This window comes from Cucumis melo, chromosome 11, assembly GCF_025177605.1.
Source record: "Cucumis melo cultivar AY chromosome 11, USDA_Cmelo_AY_1.0, whole genome shotgun sequence".
Lineage (NCBI taxonomy): Eukaryota > Viridiplantae > Streptophyta > Magnoliopsida > Cucurbitales > Cucurbitaceae > Cucumis > Cucumis melo.
The window spans coordinates 2,305,102-2,311,657 of record NC_066867.1 but is presented as its reverse complement, the minus strand read 5'-3'; positions in this window follow the sequence as shown (position 1 = coordinate 2,311,657).

Genomic DNA, 6,556 nt, shown 5'->3' with positions numbered 1-6,556 from the left:
CTTTGTGGGAGCTCTTGAGATATTATGATGTTATTAATTATATCCCTTGCCATCTTTTTTGTAGGGTTGATTATTTATTGCCACTCAAGTTGGCCCCTAAAGAAAATAGGGATAAGTTTGATTATATGATTTCTTTTGGTATGTTTCATTGCATTGCAAAACTTGCATTTCAAGTTTGGCCTACAAAGAGAGAGAGATTAATTTTGGTTTGATACAAGTTGTCAAAAACTTTAATGTGTTTAGAAAAATGGACCTACTTTTTTGGAAGGATCTATGGGTTTCTTTTTAAGTGTGACAAAAAGAGAGATACATTTATGTGTAATGTTAGATTGTAAAGTGAAAGAAAAGAAGAGAGATTTATGTGTGTGATTTTGAGGGATGAGAGAAAGACAACCTTTCTTTTTTAGTTCTTTTAACGCATGAAGTTTTGATTTTATCGAATTGAATAGATAAATTTGTATTGTTAAGAGAAATTTAATTATTTTGTTAGATCTTTTTTTTTAATCTTTAATATAACAAGTGTTTAGATTTTTTAAGCTTACTTTCACCCAAAAGAAGAGTCAGAAAGTGTATTCTGATGAAAATGACGTAGAAGCAAGAGATTGTATCATTCCAAGATGATGAAAAGATATACGATATTATGTTGTAATGACCTTGGCCCTAGTATATAGACAATGTATAGCATCGAAAACTTGGCCTAGACTAGAGCAAGTTAGTTAGTGTTGCACATAAGGAAAATTACATGTGAGCTAGAGCGGCATGTATGGCCGAATGAATGAGTTTAGTTTCCGATGAGCTAAATTTAGTTGAGGATATAAAAAAAACTAGTATTAGATCCAATGAAGCTTCAAAGAGTCGAGTAAAAAGAGTAGATTGGAATTTGAGTTTAAGAATCAACATATAGGTGATGTGTATGGTCCAAAGTAGAAGCATGTGCACTCGTCTTTTTTTTCTTTCCAAACCTCATATCGTGGAGCTCTTAGTAGCATTAAGACATTCATGGGTAGGGGTTGAGATACAATTGTCTCAAAATTTGTTGGCTTCTTTCTTAACTATATATGTCTATAGCAACATTTGGCCCCCAAATTAGCGTCTCGACTACATCCTCAAGTTTATTGGGTTTGACTTTCGATTTGATGACTTAGATTGCTCGATTTAGGTTCAATTTGATCCATTTTTACCAAAATAGAACAATTTTGAATTGCTTGATCTCTACAAAATAAACAACAACAATAATAATAATGTGGGTGAAAGTAACTTAAGTAACTGACAGAAATTAAGTTAGCAAGGGGTTTTCAAATTCAATCATGTCTCACTATAAAATCGAAAGGTTTTCCATCTATTACAAAATTTAGACAATAGTTTGTATGTCTAAATGATAGTCTAATTATTATTTATGATAAAAGTGTAAACAAAGTTTCAAATTAGTTCAAAAAGAAAGTGATCATGTGCCATATAAAGTAAGAACAATTATCTTCATTAGTATGAAGCGTTTTAGGATAAATCTTAAAAGTAAAGTCACGATGATTTATGTAATTGGTATAAGAGCTTCAATCACTGTAGAGATATGTAGAGGTTCGTACTTTTCTCCAAAATGTGTAGATATATTATTGTGGTTGATCAGCTACTCTTTATATGCAAATCATTCTCTAAATTTCATGAGTCTAGACTCTGACTCAACAACTTTTATTTCGAAAAAGAAACTCTAAAAAAGAGTAAGGAAAAATAATCTTATTTCTAAAAGTGACCCTACAAAAATTAAATAGTTTAATTGAATATATCATGACCATTTGATGGCATATCACCATCTTTCCTTTCTAGCTAAATTGATGTTATTAATTATCTACTAATTTACTACATCCTAATATATATCACACCTAGTACTTTAATACTTAGATATATATTTTGCAAATTTTGAAACCTAAACATTATCAACTAAATTCTTTTAAGGTAGTTTGGTCATTTGATCAACTTGAAGTTGGTAGAATGAACTATTATATTAATTGGTATGTTCACAACTATTATAACCTACAATTAACTATTGTATCACTACTTCATATCTCTATTTCTGATCTATTTATTGTAATGTTTACTATTTTTTACTCGTATTCTTGCTCTCTCTCTCTTACTCAAACTAAAACTGTTAGACACTAATGATAATAACCAATTCAACGTCTCGTTAAAACAAAACAAAAATGAATAATCGTAATAAATATGATTAATACACAAAGCCGAAGAAAGTTGTGCGTTAACAACTATGGAAAAATAGTTGTAGAAATGGAAGTTGTAATATTATTAATCAATGGAAGTGGACGCACGCAATGTCATAAATCAAATCATTATTGTCCAATTGCTATAAATGCCACCGCATGGCCCTTTGCTATCTAATTTCTATAACCCTACCATTCCCATAGGCACCTTCCCAACCATGGGTCCCTTTTCATTTTATTTTTTAGCCAATCCTATCTTCTTCTTTTCTTCTTCTTGTAGGTTCATTTTGTTAAGAATGCTAATGAAATTTAACGTTGGTTAGAGAAGAGGGTGATCGTAAGTATATACGTGAGACGATCATCTCAATTGGTATAAAGTCTTTTGGAGTAAAACCAAAAGCAAAACCATAAAAATTTATGTTAAAGAGTACTCGACAATATCATATCATTATTATTGAGATATTTTTGGAGGGCCTTTGCCATTAACAAGTGGTATCAAAGCCTTGGTCTAAGCATGACCATGTGGGTGAAAACCCTAGATTTTGAAATGAAGGAATTTAGTGAGCCTTATTCGTGTTCTATCTAGGTGATAGGAGTGAGCAAAGTGTGATTCGTGTTGGTGCGCAAGTGAGAAAGTGACCCAAGATGAACAAGTGGTACTTTGAGATTTAGAGCAAGAGCTCTCGTGGAAGCAAAATTATCAGGGTGTAAGTCCAAGGTTGAATAATACATCATATCATTGTGGAGATATTTTGAGAGTTTTTGTCACCAACACTTTTTCAGTTCAATATTTTTATTGTTCTAATTAAGCATCTAACATAATTTGAATTGATCTTTTTTAAACTCAAGTTATTTGAAAATTATTATATATATGTGTAGGTTTTTCTTAACTTGTATTCGTTGAAATTTGACTAAGGTTTTTTATAATGTCTTTATAGAGAAAAATTAAGTAACTATTAAAAAGATTGTGAGCTCAATTTTAAAAAACAAAAAATAAGATTAAAGATTAGGATCATGTTTTGATAACCACTCCATTTTTATTCTTGAAAGTTATACATTGCTTTGCTCGCAATTTTTTAATTGTGATTTTCATAATTGTCTCAAAATAAATAAATGGTTTGAATTATCATGGTTAAAACTACAAATCTAATTTTCAAAAATTAATTCTAATCGATAAAAATATTTATAAAATATAGCAAAGTTTCATGATTAATTGATAGATTTGCATCGGTGTCTATGAGACACCGAAATTTTGTAAATAATTTAGTTATTTTTATTATATTTGAAAAATATCCTTTTACAATTTTGGACTTTAGAAACTCTCTGGAGGAAGAAGAAGAAGAAAATAGAGATGACAAAGAAATTAATAGGTGTTGTTGCTTATAGGCTTAGTTAAAATGATAATTATTTGATTTTTTATTTTTTATTTTTTATTTTTAAATTTAATTTTTTTTATCTCAAATATTTACGATGATTCTCATCTTTCTTAAAGTTTTTAGCTAATTTCCAATAACAAAAATAAGATTTTTAAACACTATATATATATATGGAAAAAAAATTGTGTATTGTTTTCTAAAGCAGTGGTAGCAAATATCAGAACAAATAATTTAGAGAGAAATAGAAATTTTATATAGACTTAATTTCAAACACTAAAATCAATATATATATATTATTGTTTTCCAATTTTATATTATATGATTTTTCAACTTTCTCTAAAAAAAAAAACACACATGAATAATTTTTAGTCGGATTATAAATAGCAATGCAAGATTTTTAAAGAAAATTGTTTTTATGGTTTAATTTTAATAAACATTAGTGGAATCTGGATAACAAAACATGTAATATCCTCTAAAATTTGTTCTCACAAACTAATACATATCTTAATTTCAACATGTTTTGTTCTCTCTCACACATTTCTTAAGAAATTTTTCAAGAGACCACCCAACATAAAATTGACTTAAGTTAAGCTAAGCACGATTAATTACGAAGTTTCTATGAGCGAGTCACCGAAATAAATGTGCACCTCGTTGGTTTAAATACTTAACTTTCAATTGTTTTAAGTTTTTCTTAACCATACTTTCATACTCTCGTAATCTCTCTCATTCAAATGCGATAATCAGTTCATTCATATTTCTTCCTAAACCTAATTAATAGCGTAACAAAACACAAGAAAACTTATATGTCAAATGATGTTAATCACATGAACGAATATGAAAATGTGTTTGAGTGGTTGAAACTCGTATGGAGAGTAAGTTCATAGTTGATTATCACCATCCACTTTGTGTTGGAAAAGGATGCCCTAATTGTGAAAGTTCCAATTTGAGGGGCCAAAAATAACTTTGATTAGTGATTAATTAAAGAAAAGCACATAGAAAGAGTATAAGGAAAGACAAGAATAGGGAATAATGCAAGTTATTGGAGATTTAGGTGACACTTTAAGCTAAACAACCATTGAATTTAATTAATCCAAAGAAAATGAGGGTCCACCATTATTATTATTATTATTATTATTAATTATATAATCTTAATTAAACTAAACCCTAATTATCTTAATATCATTATTAATTATTATGACTAAAAAGGAAAGTTATGCCACAAAATATTTAACCAATCACTACTCACCAAATCCCCACGTATTCTCTTCCCTTTTTCTTTTTTCCTTTTTCTCACTTTTGTCAAAGAACTCTACTTTTTCTTTTTTCTTTTTTTTTTCTTTTTATTTTGTGTCTATTTTCTCTTTTCTTTTAATTAAAATTTTATAATCGAAAGTGTATGATTGAACTTTTTTATCCTCAACGTACACCGATAAACATTTAACTATTAGTTATATCAATTTTCTTAGTAAAAACAGGATAGAGGGATTTGAAGAACCGTGAACCTTCTAGTCCACAACATACACTTGTGTCAATTGAGCTAAGATCTTGTTGATTTTATTCATATCAATTTAAATATTAATATGTTGTGGATGTACTAATTCACACCCTTTGTTACATATCGAGCGAAACTTATAATTTTATGCATTAAATTCATAAACTAAGTGAACATACGAATTTAGACTTTCAATTAAGATTTCTTTTGAAAATTGTCTATACATCATTTTAGATGATTTTTAAATAAAAATCTTAATAAAAGTCAAAATTGATTTACTTATAATTAATTCATAAATTTAATAAAAACAATAACTATATTACTTTCAAACGATATTTTTTTTAAGCTAATTGATTCGACTATCCACAATATTCTTTTGTGTTTAAATTCATATTATTGTTAGTAATTTAAAGTTTAAATTTGAAACGAAAGAATTTGAATTGACATTTTTATATAAATTTATGTCTAATAAATTCAAACATCAAATATATATAATGAGAATTATGTTTGTATTGGCAGTCTCAACACACAGTTAAAATTTCAGTCCAATGTGTGTTGATATAATTTGAATTATTACCAATTAACTTCAAATAATTAAAGTGCATACAACATTTAGAAAATGAGAAAGAAAAAAAAAAAGGTTAGATAGATAATAGTAGTTTAGAGACCAAAGCACTTCTATTAAAAGAAAACTAAAAAGAAGGTCCATAGCATAATGTCAAACAAGAAACCCTCCTCCTTCAAATAGAAGATATGAAAAAAAGAACCCTTTTAGGTAAAAAGTCTTTGTTACAGTACAAAAAATCAAAATATTTACGAAACATAGTACAATAATATTACATTATATAAGATAGATTACTATACGTGTCTATATGTGTCGTGACAGAGATATACTAGTAGTCTATTGTTGTTTGTCACAGATATTTTGTAATATTTTGCTGTATTTGTAGATCTTTTATGACGTTTCCAATCGCTTTTGAACATCTATTAGAGATTCTATGAACACATTAGTGTTTAAATTTAAACAATTATTAATTGATACAACTCTGATCTAAAATAGTTTTTTTTTCTTATTATGATTATGGTGTATTTATTATATACTATTATTTTTCATTGTAAATTTGTATTTTTATGAAATAGATTTAATATTGTGATGAAAGCAAAGCAAAATAACAATAATAATAAATAAGAGTTTCCTATATATATATATATATATATATATATATATATGATAGAGAATATTGTTTGTGATATTGTAGAATGAAGGAAGGGGACAATGTCTTAACATAAGAATGCAAAAACGTCCCATCTAATTGTCTCATTCAAAATATCATTTTCTTTCCATACATACATACATATATATATATATATATATATATATATATATATATATATATATATATATATATATATATATATATATATAGATTTTGGTCAAAAGTAAACGTAATATGGTGACTATTCACTTTTGTATATTA